Source organism: Bubalus bubalis, chromosome 6, assembly GCF_019923935.1.
Source record: "Bubalus bubalis isolate 160015118507 breed Murrah chromosome 6, NDDB_SH_1, whole genome shotgun sequence".
NCBI lineage: Eukaryota > Metazoa > Chordata > Mammalia > Artiodactyla > Bovidae > Bubalus > Bubalus bubalis.
This window is the reverse complement of record NC_059162.1, coordinates 10,739,880-10,763,523: the sequence shown is the minus strand read 5'-3', so window position 1 is coordinate 10,763,523 and position 23,644 is coordinate 10,739,880. Positions and strand designations below refer to the sequence as shown.

Below are 23,644 nucleotides of genomic sequence, written 5' to 3'. Positions count from 1 at the left end.
TAAAATAAAATTAAAAAATAATAATAATAATTAAAAAAAAAAAAGAATACACCTGTCAGTGCAGGAGACACGGGCTCCATCCCTGACCTGGGCTATGGAGCAACTAAGTCCATGCACCACAACCACTGAGCCTCTGCTCTACAGCCCAGGAGCCACAAGTACTAAAGCCCTTGCACTGGAGGGCCCATGCAACAAGAGAAGACCATGCAGCGCAAGAGTAGACCCTACTCATCGTAACTAGAAAAAAAGTCCATGCAGCAATAAAGGCCCAGCACAACCAAAAATTCAAATGAAGAAAAAAGCATTGTAGAGGTGGGATTAATAGACACTGAGAAAATAGGCCCAAAATTGGAGATCTGGATGAATCAGAAGGAGACAGAGGGCAGGGACAACTGGGTGATAGAGTTTCAAGGATAGAGAGACATCAAGTTGTGGTCAGAAGAAAATGTTTAAATTTTATTATTCAGAGGAAAAAAAAATGGCCATTCTATAGGAATGGCCATAAGACCAGATGGACACAATAGAATACAGGTGAAAGATGACATAGGTGAAATACATAGAATCCAAAACTCTGACTCACGTTGACAATGTACAGCTCACAACCATGTTCCATGAGGTTGTCATAGACCTGCTTTGGCTTTCTTTTTCCTCCCCCAAACTGCTAGATCTCCTATATCGCACTGTATCTGATTATATTAACTGCTTTTCTTTTTTTCAAATCATCTACTTGAATCAAGAGCAAGGACAAAATGCACACACTCACATACACACACACACAGACACACACACAGAATAAGGACACAACCACACCTGTCTGGTGCACTAGGTCCTCATGGCATGTTCTACATTGACTTTCCTTAGTAAAGGACTTCCTACAGCTCTGGGTTCCTCCCACTTTCCCTAGAAAAGTCAGAGGATCACTTAATCTTAGCCTCGTGTGCCTTTAGTAGAATTCTAACCTGGCAACGAATAAGTACAACTTTAGAAACAAGGTTAAGCTGAACTAAGGGAGACTGATTTAAGCAATGGCAAAGAAGTACACAAGTCTCAACTGATCTCCCCATCAGTGTTGACATTTATTTACACATTGACCTTAATAATTGCCTTCTTTGGGCTTATAAAACAAGAGCAGAGTGTAATTCTTACTCCCAGTTTTAACTGTTTATATTGACTTCTACCATGGATCTATACTCTGAAATCAAATTATGAATACTTACCACATGTCTGCAATATATAAAAAGTGAATTGGTAGATGTGTGTGTGTGTGTGCTAAGTCAATTCATTCATGTCTGATTCTGCGTGACATGATGGACTGTAGCCAGCCAGGCTCCTTTGTCCATGGGATTCTCCAGGCAAGAATACGAGAGTGGGTTGCCATGCCCTCCTCCAAGGGATCTTTCTTACCCAGGAATCGAACCCAGGTCTCTTGTGTCTCCTGCATTAACAGGCAGTTCTTTACCACTAGTGCCACCTGGAAAGCCCCAAATTGATAGATAAAATCTGGCAAAAGTTAAAATGCATCACTCTAGGTAAACTTTTTACAGAAACATAGATTGTCCTCTCTACATCTTATAATGTCTGAGATACTCCTACGTACCCCTGTGGACCCCACTTAATTGATTCTCCATGTCCATTAAACCTTTCCAAACCTTCCCCCATCTTCCTGCATAAAACATTCTCACCGTCAGGCCACCACTGTTCATTTCTACTGCAATTTGTTTTCTAATCTGTTTCCCATTATAAACCACATATTTCTTGAAACAACAACATTTTGTTCACCTTTGTTTTCCTGACAACTAAAGCAATAGGTAATGCCTAATACAAAGAATATGCTTAATCAAGGTGTAAGGGAGGAAAGAAGAAATGGTAAAGAGAGAAGAAGGAATATATGAATTAAAAAGGAGAATAATACTGAGGCTAGAGATAAGTTGCATGTTCCTGTAACCGAAGGGTGAGGCAGGGATAAGCACAAACGTGCCTGTAAGGCCCATCCTTAAGCTTGTGTTCGTGCCAAAGCTCTAGATCAGTATAGAATATTACTATACAACAATCAATCAGGAGACATGCACTCTTCTTCTTAGGTTTTAGCTATAAAGAAGGCAGGGTTCATGGTGCAGAAGAGGCTGACATCAATGACCTGGTTCTTGGCCCTGGGACCCTGCCTGAGGTCCCTAACCCCTCTGAATCTGAGTCAGCCTGTTAACATCTACTCTGTGACCCATGTTCAAGTGAGGTTCAGTTCAGTCACTCAGTCATGTCTGACTCTTTGCGACCCCATATCGCAGCACACAAGGCCTCCTTGTCCATCACCAACTCCTGGAGTTCACTCAAACTCATGTCCATCAAGTCAATGATGCCATCCAGCCATCTCATCCTCTGTCGTCCCCTTTTGTTCCTGCCATCAATCCCTCCCAGCATCCGAGTCTTTTCCAATGAGTCAGCTCTTTGCATGAGGTGGCCAGAGTACTGGAGTTTCAGCTTTAGCATCATTCCTTCCAAAGAACGCCCAGGACTGATCTCCTTTAGAATGGACTGGTTGGATCTCCTTGCAGTCCAAGGGACTCTCAAGAGTCTTCTCCAACACCACAGTTCAAAAGCATCAATTCTTCAGCACTTGGCCTTCTTCACAGTCCAACTCTCACATCCATACATGACCACTGGAAAAACCATAGCCTTGACTAGATGGACCTTTGTTGGCAAAGTAATGTCTCAGCTTTTTAATATGCTGTCTAGGTTGGTCATAACTTTCCTTCCAAGGAGTAAGCGCCTTTTAATTTCATGGCTGCAGTACCCATCTGCAGTGATTTTGGAGCCTCAAAAAATAAAGTCTGACACTGTTTCCACTGTTTCCCCATCTATTTCCCATGAAGTGATGGGACCAGATGCCATGATCTTCGTTTTCTGAATGTTAAGCTTTAAGCCAACTTTTTCACTCTCCTCTTTCACTTTCATCAAGAGGCTTTTTAGTTCCTCTTCACTTTCTGCCATAAGGGTGGTGTCATCTGCATATCTGAGGTCATTGATATTTCTCTCGGCAATCTTGATTCCAGCTTGTGCTTCTTCCAGCCCAGCGTTTCTCATGATGTACTCTGCATATAAGTTAAATAAGCAGGGTGACAATATACAGCCTTGACATACTCCTTTTCCTATTTGGAACCAGTCTGTTGTTCCATGTCAAGTGAGGTAACTGAACCGAAATATTGGTAAAATCTTGACTGGTGAGATCCTTGACTGTCACCACTTGGTTTCCAGGCCTAACTTGCCCCAGGCCAAAGTGTATTCTGACTGTCGTAGGCTGTCTCACCCACGTGCAGCAGAGGGTCTGTACTTTGCTTTTATTATGCATTAGCTAGAGAATATCACATATACTCACACTTTTACCATATTTTCTTTTCCCAGTCTTTTCCCATAAGTCCCAGTGTTGGGCTTATGACAATCATCAGCTTAATGTTCATCTCAGAGGGACTGTCCGTCACTGCAGCAAGCTTGCCCTGGTAAAGGAGAGAGAGCCATCTCTCTCTACCTCACCAAGTTCAGAACTGGAGAAGAAAAGATGGAGGCAGGTTTGCTTAGTTCATAACTTCATGGCTCTGGGCCTGGCACAAGTGAGTAAGGTGACTGTACTAACATTTTCTAGAGTCCTAACTTAGTGTCCCCCCCGAATAAAATGTGAGAGAAGATGAAGTCACCCCTAAACCTTCCCCTTTCATTTGCCTGACAGATATTTTTCTTCTCTTGGCTGCAGAGAGGCAAAAATGTCTTCTCTGAAGGTCAGTTCTGAAACATGAAAGAAAATTCTAGATGTAGCTTTCACTTTTCCATTTCTTACCAATCATCTCCCTCTCCCAAATTCATTCACACCAAAACCAAGAGGATGCAAAGGAGCTATTTTGAAACCCAATTAAGCAATGGGGTCTGACATGAAGTCTACTCTAGCTATTATTTCCTCCCACAGTTGGTAAGAGATAGCCTTACCTTTTCCTGAATTTTCTTAGATATTAAGCAGAGCAGAAAAAAACCTACATATTCTTTTTGTTTCATAAAATTTCTCACCTTACCCCAAGTAGGATGTAGGATCTGTGTCATTCAGGGCATTTGAATGTCAATGCTAAATATGAAGATTATGGGCTGAATGTCATAAGATCTAAAAAGCTGAGGAGAAGAAGATAGAAAGAAATTACCACAGTGTCAGGAAGGCTTCTCTGGCAAGGAGAGTGGTTTTTGTTTGGGGGTGCTTTTTTTTTTTAATTTGAGAGACAATTTCTTGTTATAATGAAGCAGAAATAAAAGACTCCACTGAAACTGGGGAGGTTGACAGAATATGGTTGAACTTAATTAAATCTTCAAGGGAAGTGAGAGTCAATCAAACAAAGTCAATGAATGGAGAAGCCAGAGATTTGGGATAAACATAAGGGTAACAGCGTTTCATCATGGGTATGGTAAAGAATCTGCCTGCCAATGCAAGAGACATAGGAGATGTGGGTTCGATCCCTAGGTTGGGAAGATACCCGGGCAAAGGAAGTGGCAACCCACTCTAGTATTCTTGCCTGGATAATCCCATGGATGGAGGAGCCTGGCAGACTAGTCTGTGGGGTGGCAACGTGTCAGACACAACTGAGTGGCTGAGCACACAACACACACACACATCTCTGACCCCTCCTACCAGGGATTGGCCATTGTTTCTCAGCCCTTTCTCTTTTGAAGTAGCAAAAAAAAAAAAAAAAAAAAAGGCTTTTCCCTCTTTTTTGCCCATAAGTACCCTTTGGACATGATGTAAAGCCAAGAGGAAATTTTAAAAATCTCATTCTAGGGTATAAAGTGAACTTACCCAACCCAGTGTACTGCTTTTGTGGTATAAATGTATACGGTAATAACTTTAATCAAATCAGAGTTGCTACCATGTTAGATGACCCTGCAGGTGTCAATGTTCCTAAATTACTATATAAAACATCAACATGTGAGAATCCACTTTTTAACTCTAGGTTTTCTAAACATTTTAAAAAGGCTGTTAAACATGACATAGAATAGATCCATAGTTCAGGAACCTAGACATTAGAGAGGAACATTGATGGGCTCTTTCTGGGACTGTCTCCCCTAACAATCAAAGTCATATGGTGTTGTGGTTACGGGCATGGGCTCCAGAGCCACTCTGCCCAAAATAGCAGCTACAACCACACCACAGAGGAATGAATTTTACACTGTATTTATTTTAATTTAAAAATTCATATTCAACTCAGTTATTGGAAAACTTAAGTATGATTAAAATAACTCAGATATGTAAATCTACTTTTTCAGCTATAAATTGTATGAAATATAAGTGCAAATTAAGTATTTCTGATTAAAATTTAGCATCCAAGTCAAGATGTGCTATAAGAGCAAGTGCAGTGCTTCCCTGGTGGTCTAGTGGTTAAGGAGGATCTGCCTTGCAAAGCAAAGGACAGTTCAACCCCTGGTCCAGAAAGATCCCACATGCCACTAAGCAACAAGCCCATGAGCCGCACTACTGATCTCACGTGCCGCTAACTACTGAAGCCTGTGCCTAAAGCCAGTACTCCGCAATATGAGAAGCCACCGCAATGAAAAGCAGCCGCCACCTGCTGCAACTAGATAAAGCCTGCGTGCAGCAACAGACCCACCACAGCCAAAAAACAAATAAATAAATATTAAAAAAAAAAAGTAAAGCATATACCATATTTAGAAAACTTAGTACAAAAAATGTGAAATTTGTATTAATTTTACAGTGATTACATGGTGAAGTGTTAATACATGGGATATACTCAGTTAAATCGAACACATTATTAAAATTTACTTCATTTCTTTCTTTTTAATTTTTTTAATGTAATTACTAGAAAATTTAAAATTACATGTGTCTCATATTATATCTCTACTGGCTAGCACTTTTCTGGGGCATGGACATAAGTTCAAATTTTATTTCTTCCACTTTCTATCTATGAAATGAGCTCAAATGTGCTTCAGGACCATTTATGAAAAATAGACTGCTAACTGCTACATAGAAATGATATGGGATGCAAGTGAATTAACATATGTAATACGCTTAGAATAGCTCAGGACACATGGTGTGCTTAATATATAGTAACAATTGTTCCTATTATTATGCCTATAGTTGTTACAGTGGTGAGAGCAGAAAAAAACTGGGAGGAGACTATGAAATATCATGAAGAAAGTCTTTTCCTGTGTCTTATGAAAGCCTTGTAGAAAATGTCCATTTGGATCTGGGTGAAAAATGCCCATGGCCTGGATCTCATAGTGTCCAGCTGCACATTAGGACCTGAGGATATCCTCTCCCAGGCTATGGGTTACAATGTTCTCTGTCTCTTGTCTACTTCCCCACCGGATGCCAAAAGACACAACAAATCAAAGTGTCCTGATAAAACTTAGAGAGGGATATTAGAAAAAATGTGTCACTAAACTAGGAGTGTGAAGGCACTTTGCCACTTAACCACTCTGCCACTAAATTAGCCATCTTTCAGAAAGGCATTAATTTGTCTGGGCTCCGTTTCCCCATAAATTTAATAGGGATAATACAAAGTGTTATTATGAGGATTAAATAAGATAGTAAGATTGAGAGAGCTCTATAAACTACAGAGTATTGTGCCAATATCAATTTCTTTTTACTTTCATAATCATTACTGCAGAATTAGCCTTTCTCTTAGACAAAACAAATAGTTGCTTCTGTGGGACTATTTCTAAGGATCCTGAAGACCTACCCATCTTCCAAATTACCCCTAAACTGATTTGTGATAAAATGGTCAAACCCTTTGCCATACAAATTTCCAATACTATTTTGGGAAAAGAAAATGAAAAGTTATCCAGTTTAGGAATAAACTAATGAGTCACAAAACCATCAGCTATTAACACCAAGGCTCTTTATAGCTATCAAGTCACCCTGCAAGATTTTGAGGAAATGGGCCACAGATCATATCTCTTTTCACTTATTACTTCTCTCATTCATTCAACAAATATATATGGAGTGTCTACTATGTATGAGACAAGGTCCCTGCCCTGGAGAAGCTCATATTCTAGCTAGGGGAGAGGAGCAATAAACATAATAGATTTGTAACCGAGACAGTATAAATATCAAATATATGTAAGTGAGATAGAATGTGTGTGTGCCGTACTCAGTCGTGTCCGACTCCTAACGAAACTATGGACTGTAGCCTGCCAGGCTCCTCTGTCCATGGGATTTTCCAAGAATACTGAAGCAGGTTACCATGTCCTACTCCAAGGATCTTCCCAATCCAGGGATCGAATCTATGTCTCTTGCATTTCCTGCATTGGCAGGCAGATTCTTTACCACTGCACCACCTGGAAAGCCCCCAAGTGAGATAGTATACTTCTACGAAACACCAGGGCAGAATAATGGGGCCCAGGGATGCAGCAGAAGTGAGTGATGGCACGTTTCCATACATTCATGTGGAAAAACCCAAATGAAACTTTTTGGCCAACCCAATAAACTGGGTGACCAGTTTGTCTCCTTGAGAAGGTAAAATTTAAGCAAAGACATGAAGGAGTTGACCACATAGATCTCTGGGGAAGAGCATTCCAGAAAGAGAAAGCTCGTGTGAAGGTTCTAAGGCAGGAGCACACACATGAGTTCAAGAGTCAGTGAGGAGCCTAGTCTAATAGTTATCACTCTTGTTGCTTATTTATACTGTGACAACATGCATATGACATAATATTTATCATTTTATCCATTTGTAAGTCTGCAATTCAGAGCAAGAAGCAGGGAGGTAAATCAAGGTGAAGTCAGAGATGTATGTTGAGAGTGAGATAGATCATGCAGAGCCTTACAGGTAGAAGGACCATATAATTTATTGTCCAGACAGGAACCCATGTAAGAGTAAAAGAGGTGTTACTAATAATTATACCGGAGCAAAAATCACAAACCAGACAAAACAGGATGCTCGGTAGCCCAACTGTTAAGCTGCTGTCTGGTCTCAGGCTTTTACTTTGAAGCAAATGGGAAGTCACATCTAGAGAAGTTATATCCTACATTCAGAAACCACACCAAGTGTTTAGAGAGAGAAACTCTCTAGAAAGAGGAAGTCAGAAACAGAAAAATATTGTATATGTGAATCTAGAAAAATGGTACAAATGAAAGGATTTCCAGGGCAGGAATATAGACTCAGAAATAGAGAACAGACATGTGGTCACAAGTGGGAAGGGGAGAATGGGCCCGATTGGGAGGATAGGATTGACATATATATATTTGGGGCTTCCCAGGAGGTGCTATTGCCATGTATAAAATAGAGCGCTGGTGGGAAGTTGCTGTATAACACAGGGAGCTCAGCCTGGTGCTCTGTGATGACCTAGAGGGGTGGGAGAGAGGCCCAAGAAGGAGAGGATATATGTATACATATAGCTGATTCACTTCATTGTACAGCAGAAATTAACATAAGATTGTACAGCAATTATACTCCAATAGAAATAAAAAGAAAGGTATTGTAAAGTAATTAGCCTCCAATTAAAATAAATAAATTTATATTTTAAAAAAAGAAATAAAAAGAAAGGGGTATATGTAAGAAAGCAGTGTGCCCTGAAGTTGAAACTGGGCGATAATTTGTAATTTAGATGAAAAACAGTCTTGAGAAACAACACTTAGCCAATTCCAACTCCAAAAGCCTCTGCTTTTCCTGTCAATACTGATCGTGTGCCAGGTTTCCTCCAGATGTGAGTGGGAAGACACTGCTTGACACAGTTGGCAAATGACTCCTCAGAGCAGGAGGGGTGAGCCTGCAGGCTGCAGCAAACGTGGAAGAAGGCGACACCTGCTAGACAGCCCTCTGAAAGAGGAACAAGAAGAAATAGTAGACGGGCAGAGGAAATCATTGTTTACTCTTTCTTAGACTATTTCCTCACTGCTATCGTGGTCAACCCACCCCAAAGAATCATCTTATTTAATATTACATTTTAGGTCCTCCACTTCTGTTCCACCCAGAGAAGTTTAGAACTCTCCCCCAGTCTAATGGCTATCCCTCTTGTTGCATATTTTTACTGTGATAAAATGTGTATGACATAATATTTATCATTTTAACCATTTCTAAGTCTATAATTCAACAGCATTAAATACATTCACAATTTTATGTGTCGCCACTACTTATAACCAAAATATTTTCATCACCTGAACTCCCATTGCTTTCTTTTCTTTTGGCTGCCTCAGGTCTTAGCTGTGGCACACAACATCTTTATTGAGTCACAAAGGATCTTCTCATTGCAGTGCATGGGATTTCTAGTTGCGGTGCATGGGCTTAGTCACTCGTGGCATATGGGATCTTCATTCCATGACCAAGAATCAAACTGGCATCCCCTACATTACAAGCTGGATTCTTAGCCACTGGACCACTAGGGAAGTCCTGCCTTTTTATTTTTGATGTTTATTCTAAATTCATGATTGTTGTTGTTGTTGTTATCGAGTCACCAAGTCATGTCCAACTCTTCGCGACTCCAAGGACTGCAACACGCCAGGCTTCCCTGTCTGTCACCATCTCCCAGATGGTGTGAGTTCATGTCCATTGAATCAGTGATGCCATCCATCCACCTGTTCTCTGTCACCCTCTCTCCTTCTGCCTTCAATCTTTCCCTGCATCAGGGTCTCTTCCAAGGAGCTGGCTCTTTGCATCAGGTGGCCAAAATATTGGAACTTCAACTTCAGCATCAGTCTTACAATGAATATTCAGGATTGATTTCCTTTTGGATTGACTGGCTTGCTCTCCTTGCTGTCCAAGGGACTCTTAAGAGTCTTCTCCAGCACCACAGTTCAAAAACATCAATTCTTCAGCTCTCCATCTTCTTTATGGTCCAACTCTCACATCTGAACCCATGAATTACAAACCCACAAACCCATGATTACCTCTCACTTAAACCCCAATGATGATGAAGATCACATGGCTGACAAACTCACATTTCTGAAGGCCAAATGTTCAGGTTCTGGGGCAGCTCAATGTTACTGAATGTTGTATTTGTGTGTGTGTTAGTCACTTCAGTTGTGTCCGACTCTTTGTGACCTATGGATTGTAGCCCACCAGGTTCCACTGTCCATGGAGTTTTCCTGGCAAGAATATTGGAGTGGGTTGCCATGCCCTCCTCCAGGGGACCTTCCCAAAGCAGGGATCAAACCTGCATCTCCTGCATTGACAGGTGGATTCTTTGCCACTAGCGCCACCTGGGAGCCCGTTACTGAATGTTACTCAGTGTTAAATCTTCACTCCCTTTTCTAAAAGCATCCCATGTGCTCTCAGTTGTGCCCAGTTTACAAGCAAGCAAAGAGAGAGAAAAACACGCCACAGCTCCCACCTTCCCCAGCCTCCACAATGCATAAGGAGAGCCATGTGACACAGTATTTACGAAGCAAAAGTTGTGGGGAGGACCTCACAGCAGAGCTTGTGAACAAGTGGGAGGGGAGGCACACTCATGCTCTTTGCCCATCCACTTCTACTGCTTCAAATAGGACACTAACATGGAATTGAAAGGGCCATTTTGTGGCCATAAGGTGACAAGCACACTCTATGTGTGACTAAGTAGAAAAAAAAGACATGTCCTAAGTCCCATATGGCTTTGCAAAGCTGCTACACCAGTCCTGGGTGGTTGACTAGCAGACATAAAAATAAATTTTGGATTAAATGCCTGTTTAAGTCAATGTTGTTTCATTTTTTGTTCATTCAAGTCTCTGTGCCTTTCAATTGAATACAAAAAAAAAAAACCTTCTTTCTCATGGGATCATTGTTGCTTTAATATAGTCTGTGCCAACCAATAGCAAAGTGGACCACACTCTCCAGTTGTATCCTGACCATTTCTAATAGGCAGTATTATTTTTTTACAAAAAATGTACACAGAAAAAGATGCTAATCACACCTCTTGAAAATGAGTAAAGTAGCCACATAAATTACCTCCCTTTAAAAAAATTTTCAAAAGATTTTCTTTAATATCATAAAGTATTTTCATGGATAAATGGGCTTGTAAACACACACCTATCTTTTGACAAGATTATTTTCTAACCCTCCCCCAACACTCCCACATCAAGGTGAACATGAGATTGAAGAAATGAACGCAGGAAATGAAGCAGAGAGGGAAAAGAGTGATACAAAGGATGAAATATAACACTGTGTTTAGTTATTCTCCTGTGTCACACAAAGCTGCCAGAGGTTCCCTTCAACCTAGCTTCCTACCAGCATCCCCACCCCACCCACACACGCAGACACACCAGCACACACATAACTGCTCTACTTCCAAATGTCTGGGCCTCAGTCAGTCAGTTCTTGTATCTTCTCTAGAAATCTCCTTAATCCTTTTCTTTCCAGAAAATGTTAAATCCTCTAGAACTAGTTAGTGACCTGAAGAGAGGCAGGATTTGAGGGTGTTACAGAAATTAAATGAATAGTCTTTTTTAGGCTTCAGAGATAAAGCAGAGCAGGTCTCTGACCTTGCTTCTAACCTGCCTGCTGAGACTGCAAGACTTGCAAAACCTTAGATAAGATGGGAGAGGAATCTTGAGATTGTTGGGCCCCTGAAGGGGGCCTGGCCAACCAAGTCCCACACTTAGCAACATTCCAAGTTTTATAAGACAAAACAAACAGTATTAACATGAAACCAGGCTTGCAATTTGGTCACAGATTGATGATATCAGTTTGCTTCTGTCCTGGGATTATAAACAGGAACCCTGAACTGCAATCTTTGAAGTCTCACCCACAGAGCAGACTTGCTGCCTGAGACCCTTTCCCAACTGGGACTCCAGGTGTGCTGTGACTCAGGGACATCCCAGCACTGATTAAGTCTGGATGTTGGTCAAAACCCAATTTGGTGATGTATTCTCTGCTTTTTCTATTTTTCTTTTCTTTTAATGTTAGTATGTTGAAAGTAAGCAGATAATTCTCTAATAAATATCTATATTATTTATTTGTATATAACAAGTGGCTTATTTTGTTAACAAATCCTTTGAACCTGAGACAAAAGTGAAAACTTTTGGCAAAACAAAGGGTGAAAAGAAAAAATCATCAAAATTTCTTCATATTCACATTTGAGTGATTGTAATCTCACCCAGGCTTCAAGAAAAAAATGAGATACATGAAAGATAACAGAAAAAAATGAGAAAATGGCATAAATAAGTCCCTGTTTGCTTTATTTTTCCCTTTTAACCAGATGCCACAGTTTTTCTTTAACAGCCAAATATCTTCTCAACATACTCAAGATACCTAGCAAAAGCGAAGTCACTCAGTCATGTCCGACTCTTTGTGACCCCATGGACGGTAGCCTATGAGGTTCCTCCATCCATGGAATTTTCCAGGCAAGAGTACTGGAGTGGGTTGCCATTTCCACCTTCAGGGGATCTTCCCGACCCAGGGATAGAACCCAGGTCTCCAGCATTGCAAGCAGACGATTTTACTCTCAGAGCCACCAGGGAAGATCAATGATACCTAGTGCTCCTTAATTAAGCATAGAAAAATGGAAGTGACATGATTCTTCTCCTATGATAGACTTGAGTACATTATAGGAAGTATAGAAACTTCATCAAATAAATTAAATTTAATTAATTTCTACCATTCTATGCCTATTAAATTAGTAACATTTATTTATGGAAACTCTGATAAACTTGCAGGACATCTTAGAAAGCAATTTGTTAATACATATTGAGTCAAAAAATAGTTATGACTTTGATTTAACAATTGCACTTGTGATGTATCTTGCAAAATAATTCAAAAAAAGATTCCACATCAGAGTTACCTATGATGAAAACTTGAAGATGCTCATTTCAGAGTTACTTAGGATTGCAAAAGAAAAAAAAGGGGAGGGGGGAACAAGCCTAATGCAATAAATATTAATGACAATGTGCTAGCCTGTATACGAAGCAGTAGAGATACAGATCAAAGAAAAATTCCATGCCCACATTGGGTTTATGCACTAGTGGGACAAACAAATAAAAATATGTGTCAAGTAGTGATCACATCAATGAAAAACAAATGAAGTAAAGAAAATGATTGAGCTTCTAAATGATGGAGCCAGACATTAAACTCAGGTCATGTGAGTTATGTTTTACCAACTTTTTGTTTTGTTATGTTTTATCAAAGTCAATGCTATACCAAATTGCCTCAAAGCAGACCCAAGAAAATCATTCAAATCTGCTGCTCTAAATTCTCCCATGAAGAACAAAGAAGGAAATCATATTAGAGAAGGTATGAAGGAGACAGAATTTCAGGACCTCAAGGGCAGGTGTCTTTGTAAAGCCATGGGAGAGAGTTGTCTGTAACCAGCTCACAGGACAAGGCTGAGGCAGTGAGGGGGTTTCCTTTCAACCTCTTCCCTGATCTCTGAGTGTGGTTGAGACCAAGACCATGGCCCTGCTGCTGCTGCTGCTGCTAAGTCACTTCAGTCGTGTCCGACTCTGTGTGACCCCAGAGACGGCAGCCCACCAGGCTTCCCCGTCCCTGGGATTCTCCAGCCAAGAACACTGGAGTGGGTTGCCATTTCCTTCTCCAATGCGTGAAAGTGAAAAGTGAAAGTGAAGTCGCTCAGTCGTGTCCGACTCTTCGTGACCCCATGGACTGCAGCCCACCAGGCTCCTCCGTCCATAAGATTTTCCAGGCAAGAGTACTGGAATGGGGTGCCATTGCCTTCTCCGAGACCATGGCCCTACTTCCACATAAAACTTGCTTCAGGAGTCCTTTTATAATATCTTATTCGATGAGAACTCTGAGAACCAGAATCTGAAGTGTCACCAGATTGGGAGGTGCCATTTATGCACAAAAGACTCAAATTCTATGTTTTCTCAGACCTTCTTCCTCTGCCCTTGGTATATGAGGGCCTATGAACCCCAAAATGTCATTAAAAAAAAAAAAAACTGCCAAGATTTTCCAAAGCAGATGTTCCCGACTTTCCAGTGAATTACCTATGAAGACAAAGATAGATGTGAAGATTTACAAAGAAAAAAGAAAAATCTTACACTGCCATCAGTCAACCTATTAGCATAATGTGAAAAGCTGATGGTAATTGCTTGGTAAGTGCAAACAGTAGCCTTAATACACGTTGCTACACAAAACCTGTCCACCTAAAACCAAAAAGTGTGGAGACACTTTGTCCCTTCTGCAATGCTGCCCCTCTGGATTAGAGAAATTGAGTCTGTGCCAAGTAGAAAACTGAGATCAAACCCTTCTCTGCATGCATATTGATATTTTAGTGGCCAAAGTGTTATCTGTTCTCATCCTCCTTCTTTCGACATACATTCAGGAATTACAACATCTAGAAAACATCAGGGAAAATTTGGGGTTAGGGTAGGGGTACTGGATCCTGGCAACATTCCATTCCATTAGTGGTCCAGGGAATTTTGCATTCTCACTATAACCTGCTGTGTAGGTGGGGTAGAGTCAGGTAGAGCTCTAACACACATTCCTTACTAGAGATTGGGGTTTTCTTGTAATCCAGCATTCAGCATCTCAAATAAATAGTACACCTGCAACTAATATAATGTTATATGTCAACTATATCTGAATTAAAATATATATATAAATGAATAAAATAAACAGTAGGACAAGATTCAGATCAATTAGAAGTGAAAGTGAAAGTCAGTCATGCCTGACTCCTTGCTACTCCATGGACTATACAATCCATGGAAGGCCAGAATACTGGAGTGGATAGCCTTTCCCTTCTCCAGGGGATCTTCCCAGCCCAGAGATTGAACCCAGGTCTCCCACATTGCAGGAGGATTCTCTACTAGCTGAGCCACAAGGGAAGCCCGATCAATTAGAAGCCGCACAATGGACTGCGGCCTGCCAGGCTCCTCTCTCCATGGGATTCTCCCTGCAAGAAAACTGTTGTGGGTGACTATGCTCTCCTCCAGAGGATCTTTCTGATACAGAGATCAAACCCACGTCTCCTGCATTGCTGGTGGATTCTTACCTCTGAGCCACCAGGTAAGCCTCTATATACCTTCAGCAACTTCCAAAGCAGATGTGGACTGCCTGCAGCCTCAGTCCCTTCCACTCTGCTTTTAGAATGATCATCAGTCTAACAGATAATCTGTCTAATCAGATCTAATGATCATTCTAATAGCAGAGTGGACAGAGAATGAGGCTAAGGGCAGTCCATGTATGCTTTGGAAGGTGCTGATGGTGTATATCAATAACCTCATATATGCAGATGACACCACCCTTATGGCAGAAAGTGAAGAAGAACTAAAGAGCCTCTTGATGAAAGTGAAAGACCAGAGTGAAAAACTTGGCTTAAAGTTCAACATTCAGAAAACTAAGATCATGGCATCTGGTCCCATCACTTCATGGGAAATAGATGGGGAAACAGTGGAAACAGTGGCTGACTAGTTTGGGGGGCTCCAAAATCACTGCAGATGGTGATTGCAGCCATGAAATTAAAAGACGCTTGCTCCTTGGAAGGAAAGTTATGACCAACCTAGACAGCGTATTAAAAAGCAGAGACATTACTTTGTCAACAAAGGTCCCTCTAGTCAAGGCTATGGTTTTTCCAGTAGTCATGTATGCATGTGAGAGTTGGACTATAAAGAAAGCTGAGCACTGAAAAATTGAACTATGGTGAAATTGAACTTTTGAACTGTCGTGTTGGAGAAGACTCTTGAGAGTCCCTTGGACTGCAAGGAGATCCAACCAGTCCATTCTAAAGGAGATCAGTCCTGGGTGTTCACTGGAAGGACTGATGTTGAAGCTGAAAATCCAATATTTTGGCCACCTGATGCGAAGAGCCAACTCATTTGAAAAGACCCTGATGCTAGGAGGGATTGGGGGCAGGAGGAGGAGGGGACGACAGAGGATGAGATGGTTGGATGGCATCACCGACTCAATGGCCATGAGTTTGGGTAAACTCCGGGAGTTGGTGATGGACAGGGAGGCCTGGAGTGCTGCAGTTCATGGAGTCACAAAGAGTCGGACACAACTGAACGACTGAACTGAACTGAACTGAAGGTGTATAGAGACTTACCTGGTGGCTCAGAGGTAAAGAATCCACCAGAAATGCAGGAGACATGGGTTCGATCCCTGCGTCAGAAAGATCCTCTGGAGGATGGCATGGTAACCCACTCCAGTTTTCTTTCAGGGAGAATCCCCTGGACAGAGGAGCTCGGCAGGCTGCAGTCCATGGAATCGCAAAGATTTGGACATGACAGAGAAAGTAAGCACAGCACAGCACAGGAGGTATATAGAAAGAACTCTTTCTTACAAGAAAAGTAAAACAACCTGGCCTGAGGTCTAATAAAACATCTTGCAGAGCAAAGCAAAAGAGACCTTGTTATATTTTGGAACTAGATAGAGTTGTGCTTGCATACTCATTATGAACATTGTAGAAGCTGCAGAATTGTTCAGTTTAAACTGGTTAATTTTATGTTATGTGAATTTCACCTCCATTTTTTAAAAGGAGTGAGAAAACATCTGGTAGCAATTTACCTGGACTCTAAGAAAATGCCTTGTCCTCACAGACTTAATGACATAGGACTTACGAAACAAGAAGCAAGAGAACAATGCAATACTGCAAAGCAATTACCTTTCAATTAAAAATAAATATTTTTTTTAAAAAATGAAGGGAAATATATAAATATTCATCCTAAAAAAAAAGATGAGAAAAAAAAAGGAGAAAGCAAACATAAAAGAAGTATAATATGAAAATAAAACTAATCGTACCAAATCCAAATATATCAATTATCTCAACACATGTAAATCAAACTTGTCAGTTAAAAGAGAATATCAGGTTGGATTACAACACAATCCAACTTCTGTGCTTCTTACAAAAGACACACCTACAGCATGAAAATAATGAAAAGTTGAAAAGAATGAGAAGTGATATGTCAATCAAATGCTAAGAGACAGCCAGTATAGATAAATTAAAATCAGTCAAAGAAGACTTGAAGACAAATAACATCATTAAACACAGAGTTTCTATACAATTATTAAAGATTAAAGTAACTAAAGCAACATAACAATTCTAAACATGTAGATGCATTATTAAATAGGTAGACTCAGTAGACATAAACAAAAGTCAAAAGACCTGCAGAAATAAACTGAAAAATCACCATGATGGTGGGAGATTATAGCACATGTTTTTTTCAATAAATTATGATTCAAGCAACCAAAACAATTCAGCAAAAATATAGAAGTGCTGAATAACACAATTAACAACTTTCATCTGATGGGACATTTAGAAATGTATATTATGTATTTAATAAGGCTATAAGAGATGTCTCAACCTATTTTAAGAATGGTTGTCACATGAATCTAATTTATTCCTCAAACTCAAAGAATCTAGCTGTGAATGCAGGGGAAAGGGGGTTCAATCTTAAATGAATGGAAACAAATATTCTGTCATGTAATACTACAAGAAATAGAAATTAAAATGTGCAATAGAAAAAAAAAGTTTAAAGGCTATATATTCTTGCCCTTCTGAATCTATGAAGAGTTTATCTCCTAGGTACTTTTTTAACCTCAGGAATAATACATAATACAGTTCCGTATTCTGATGTTTTTAACCTAATATTACATCATAGGCATTTTGTCATGCCATTGTTCTCATCTTTTTCTAAGAAACAGATCCCCAGCCCTAAAGTTTCTCCCTCCTTTGGCCAAAAATCAAAAGCCTCTAAAAATAAACTCACATCAATAAGACACCTGCAGACCAACACACCCAGAAAATCAGAATTCCTTTTAGACTCAGTCTGGGTCAACCTCCTGCACAATACATTCTAATTCCTGCCACAGCCAAATGCATTTCCTTTTGTTAAAATCTCAGTTGTGGTGAAATAAAAGCTAACTTCTGTTCCCTCAGTCAACTGGAGGTTTAGAATCAAACTACCCACAGATTTTCTTTTTCTGGAATATTGTCAATACCACCACGTTTCCCACCGCAGAAACCCACAACCATTGTTTCTTTCTAGTTGTTCGATGAGCAAATGGTTCTGCCTGAGCTTTTTCAAGAAAAATTCACACAAACCTTACCTCATTGGAATCTAGTTCCACAACAAACTAGTCCTTGAGTCAAAGCTGCAGGGATGACTTAGTCTTCTTAGGGTAGAAAGATACAGCAAGTAAATTTCTTCATGCATTAACATGATAAGAAGAAGATTTGAAAGGTAACAAGGAAAAGTGCCCCTGGCCACTTTCACTTAGAACCTGGAGTGGCCCTTGCTGTCACCTGGGTGCTAAGCCCCTGGAAAGAAAAGGCACTATTGAGTTTTCTCTTTCCTTTTTCAGTCAAATCTGAGTAGTTTTTCTATCCATTTGAGAAATCAGCCAAAGATATTTTAGGTAGAGAGAAATGAAAGCGAAAAGGTCTTCCTTTGTTTCCTGATTTCAAGGAATTCACACCTGGAGTAGTGAGTCTCCAAGTGTGGCCCCTGGACTGGCAACATCTACATCACCTGGAAACTTGTTAGAAATGCAAATTCTTGGGCCTCAAGCCAGATCAAATAAACCTGAAACTCTGAGGGGTGACATGAGCAGGCTGTGTCTGAACAAGCTCTCCAGGGTGACTCTGATGTACAATAAATTTTGAAAACCATTACTCAGACCATTCCTGTATAACCGTCTGCCAGGTGGGCCAATAAATTCCTATAGCCTTGGGTGAGGTTCAGGTTGCAGTTTTAACCAGACTGCCAAGTAGAGAGGTGAATGAGCAGATAAATCCTGCCAGAGAAGCAGGGCAGCGGAAATGACTGGAAGAGATATTAGTAGAAGCACAGTCACATTAGTTCCCCACTGAGGCTCTTGGAGCAGGCATGGGCAGGTCTACTATGGAATCTAGATAATCTCTCCGCTCCAGGTAGCAAATAAAGTAGTCGTATCTTGGTTCCCCTAGGACCACTCCCAACACCAATAGTGGAGCTTTCATGCAAAGATGTCTAACACAGTATCAGCTCAAATATAAGGTACAAGAAGATCTGACAGACCACATGAAGGATAGGAAATTAGCATCGGGAGGGGGTGGTCACCAGGCTGGCAACTGGAAGAAGCAGACCTACAAATCAGCTCTTATTTATTCATTTATCTATGCATTCATTCAAAATACGTTTGTTGAGCATCTGGGTGCTCAAACACATTTTTAAGTAGCTGAACTGCTATAGTATTTGCATATAGCCATTTTTTGTCATATAGTCATTTTTAAAAACTTAAGTAGCTAAACTGTTATAGTGACTTCTCCATTCTTCAGAAATTTCTTGGAGGTAATTATGGTTCTTTTAGAGAGTGCTAAACTAGATATATATTTTTTTAATTTATTTATTTGGCTGCACCAGGTCTTATTTGCAGCATGTGGGATCTTTTTTTAGTTGCGGCACATGAATTCTTAGTTACAGCCTGTGGCATCTAGTACCCTGACCAGGGATCGAATCCCGGCCCCCTGCATTGGGAGCACAGAGTCTAAGCCACTGGACCACCAGGGAAGTCCCATGACCTAGGCATATTTTAACATTGCCTTTGAGTGAATTCTATCAACTCTAATGAATTCAATGAATCTAATGAATGCAATGAGGTTATATTATTATATAAGCTGGGTTATGCCACTAGGCATTGAGTACTAGCACTTGGATTGTCATAGCTCTATGGATCTGGACATTTGGGCCACATTGTATGTACATTATCTGGAATTCAAATCCCTATTAAAAAAAATAATATCACATCTGGTAGGAACTGAGCTTTTCTTGGCCACTATAGTGATCATGCCTCAGGGTTATGAATGCAGACCCCTCAAGGTAAGAGTCTCTATGCCAATTTAAAAGTAAGCAGTTATTTTCCCATCCTGAGTAGATGACCCTGGCAAAACCAGATGAACAAGTAAGTTTGAGGGTAGCGGTCTCCGAGTGGCATTATCTTGAAAGAGATAAATGTAAATTTAGCCACTTTACTAGTGTGATATCTGTCTTTAAGAATTAGAGAGGACATGATGTACTGAGTTAAGCTAAGATCTGAGAAGGACGATATCCTGAAAAAGAAAAAAAAGGAAAAAAAAAGCTGGTGTGTAGCCAAGTTTCCCTGGAGGAATAAATGGCAACCCACTCCAGTATTCTTGCCTGAAGAATTTCATGGACAGAGGAGCCTGGTGGGCTACAGTCCATGGGGTCACAAAGAGTTGACATGACTGAGCATGGATAGCAGCTTCAGCCAAGTTTCAGGTAAACCTGACCTTTCTTAAGGAAATTGGAGAATGGACAATGACGTGATTAAAGGGATTTGATCTTCTAGGAGTGCCTTTGAACTCCCAAAGGAGTTATACTCCTTAGTCTTGGGGGCTTACCATTAAATATAGAAGATATATCATCTTACATTATAGAGATAAACCTGTTTGGAGAATATAACACCCAGAAGTGAGGCCTCTAAGCTCTCACAGAATGTGTGCTGTGCTAGTTGGCCCAGCCCCAAACAGACCAAGGCCTGGGTAAGTGAGGTACAGTGTGAGGAGTTTTTGATAGATCTTCTGGATAGCAGTCACTCAATCTACTGGATTATGAAGAGTCACACTTATTAGCTGCTAAGATACTGAAGTTCCGTCCTGAAAAGAAACACATTACTTAATATTTCTGTGCCCCTAAGAGTGTCTGGAAGGCTTTACCTATGCCATTATCCCGCTTTTAATTGGCTGTTTTCCTCCACAAGACTGAACTTCATGAATACTCCAGCCTCACAGCTATAAAAACCCAGTGGGTGAAAATGGACAGTGGGCACATGTTGTCATCATATAAGGCTAGAGCAATACTATCATGGTTTGAACTTCCATCTTTCTTCTTCATGAGGAGCTCAGCAGTCCCAGCAGGATTAGTTGAGGCACACAAATCTGTTTTAAGATTAAACATTCTTATCTATATAATCCCAAGAGAGCCCTTCTTCTGGTTCCAAGAATAAACACTGCACATAATCAAAGGCACAGCCACAGTCTAGAGTGAGGGTAAGTCTACATCCTGTTGTGAGAAGACCTCTCCCTTGATTAATAATATGACTTGTTAATACCCAGATACCTATAAAACAAGAAGGGTGGCTGACTGTGACAATAGATAATACCGATAAGAGTGAATCTGGTGAAGCTCCAGAGCATGGAGTGCTAGGAGATGAACTTGGCATAGGATTTTAGCCAGGATGTCGAAGTTCAGAAGGAAGTCATATGATAGATGAAAGTTCATCCACACGGAGTGCTACATGTATGATCTCATAGGGATGGACCCTGTAGTGTGCGAATGGGCTCAGTAGGTGGCTGACCCCAACGAACAGGATGGATATAGAAAGTATTTCCAATGGCTTGAAATCCCACTTTACATGGAATCTATAGTTACAAACCAGTATCCAAAGCCATGGTCTTAAGAACGTTGAAAGGAAGGATGAGTAGGCCTGAACCTGACCATTTATCTCATTTCTTCTTAAGAACAGAACGTTTCTTATCTGGGATGTGCTTTATGGAGCTACCAGATCTCCAGGAACACAGACTCTAGGCATGAAGCTACTGTTTGATGAGTATTAAAGGGAAATTCCTTCTCCACCCCAACCCCCACAACTTTCATTGACTCTCTATTCCCTTTCTCTGGACTCATCCCTGCTAGGGTACTAGGTGAAGCTGTCTGGGAGGTGTGGCCTTGAGCATTATTATATGTCCAGGTTAGTAGGACAAATGGAGAAGGCAATGGCACCCCACTCCAGTACTCTTGCCTGGAAAATCCCATGGATGGAGGAGCCTGGTGGGCTACAGTCCATGGGGTCGCGAAGAGTTGGACACGACTGAACGACTTCACTTTCACTTTTCACTTTCATGCATTGGAGAAGGAAATGGCAACCCATGCCAGTGTTCTTGCCTGGAGAATCCCAGGGACGGGGGAGCCTGGTGGGCTGCCGTCTCTGGGGTCGCACAGAGTCGGACACGACGGAAGCGACTTAGCAGCGGCAGCAGCGGCAGTAGGACAAAAATGATCTTCACCAGTTCACATTAGCCTACTTGACCTGCATGGCGCCTGAGATTGTTTACTCATATCTCCCTAGAAGAGGGTACAACTTCATACCAAATCTTAGAAAAGTAGACATAACTCACCATCATACTACATGCCTGACCATTCTCTTCCAGTCGATCCCGAGAATGGTTGTAGACCATGTATGACTGGGAAAGTGCCTTCATGAAGTCCAGATGAGACAGCCAGGGATCCTGCACAGTTTGCTCTCCAGTTTCTCGTGCCGTGGTATAACACTTTCAGTCTCCTCTTTCAGGTAGGATAACAGAAATGCCACTCATCAAAATGTCAGTGCCTGTATCTTTATTGATATTCAAAGCTGAATTGGCAGCCATATCTTCTTCCTAGGATTGTAGAAGTCAGGTCTGTAGGCACAAGATAAGCAACTCTATCCTTGACCTTTGAATTGGCTACAAAGCCACCAACCAGACACAGTAGCCCAAAGAACGACATTTATTAGGCAAAACTGCTATTGTGCAAGATCCCCTTTTATAGAAAGGCTGTTGTTGTTCAGTTGCTAAGACATGTCCAACTAAGTTTGTGACCCCATGCATTGTAGCACACCAGGCTCCTCTGTCCTTTGCTATCTCCCAGAGTTTGTTCTAATTCATGTCTTTTGAGTCAAAAAGGTGGGTGTCCATTATACTCGGCCTCACATGATATTCTGGGAACCTAAATGCAACGGCAGGGTAAAACTGTGGATTTCAGGATGTTATGCATGAATCTGAAACAGAGAGACCCAAAAGACAGGATAGCAAGATAAACTCAAATCAAAGCTAAGAAAACATTTCAGATAGTCAGTATGAAGAACTACACTGAGAAGGAGCCCAGGTTTGAGGCAACAGAAAGGCCATAAAGGAAAAACACACATGAGCCCAAATGGTTTAAAGTGGAGAGAGGAAAATTGAGCCTGGAAGAAGACAGTGGCCTGAGTTCATAGAACCCCTGTGGCCTTGGTTTGATAGGAAAGAGTCCAGTGAAGTGACCAATCCTGCTTAGAAAAGGCCTGTGTACCTCAGGTCTTTCAAAGCCACTTGGCACTAGGTGTGCTTCTGAAACTGTTGTTATATCCCTTGGACACTGCAAAAAAAAAAAAAAAAAAAAAAAAAAAACTTTAGATGGAAGAGGTATTATTTTTTTAAGAAATTACATATAGAGAAATACAGATGAGTACAGACAATTGAAAAATTGGGTTCCACTCTCAAGTTGCTTTTTTTGTGTGACTTCAGCAAGAGTTGCTTCAGAAATGAATGAGAATAATGAATAAATAGCTAGAAATGGCAATAGCTTGGACAGACGATAGTCAGAAATTTTGCAGTCAAGGGAAGAACAGAAATAGATCGATACATCTCGGGAGGCTTAGTAGATAGCAGAAAAATATGCTTTATATGGAGGTGACAGATGTGTGTGTGTGTGTGTGTGTGTGTGTGTGTGTGTGTGTTAGGCTGAAGGCCAAGTGTCAAAAGAAGTTTCATGTAAGAGTCAGAATAAACAGATCAGATCAGGATTCCGAAGGCGCTGGCAAAGGATGTGCTCTGGAGCTAAGGAGACATTTAGCCATAAAGAAGAGAAATGCCTCATCTTATGAGGTGGAAGATGTACACGAAGTTCATGCATTTTGTATACGCAATGTTTATTCCAAACAGAAGCACTAGTTACCCAGTAAAATATGGTTTCTCCAGGTGGATCATAATTCAA

At 40.8% G+C, this 23,644-nt stretch overlaps 1 protein-coding gene across 1 annotated transcript in view; it reads right to left on the bottom strand.

Moving 5' to 3' along the window:
* The window catches only part of LOC102412377 (gamma-interferon-inducible protein 16), a 112,474-nt gene extending 94,493 nt beyond the window's left edge, over positions 1-17,981 (bottom strand). The window contains exon 1 of the mRNA XM_044944160.2: positions 17,961-17,981. The gene's annotated coding sequence lies outside the window, so the exon portion shown is untranslated. The remainder of the gene's footprint in view (positions 1-17,960) is intronic.
* Positions 17,982-23,644: the final 5,663 nt, after the last annotated feature.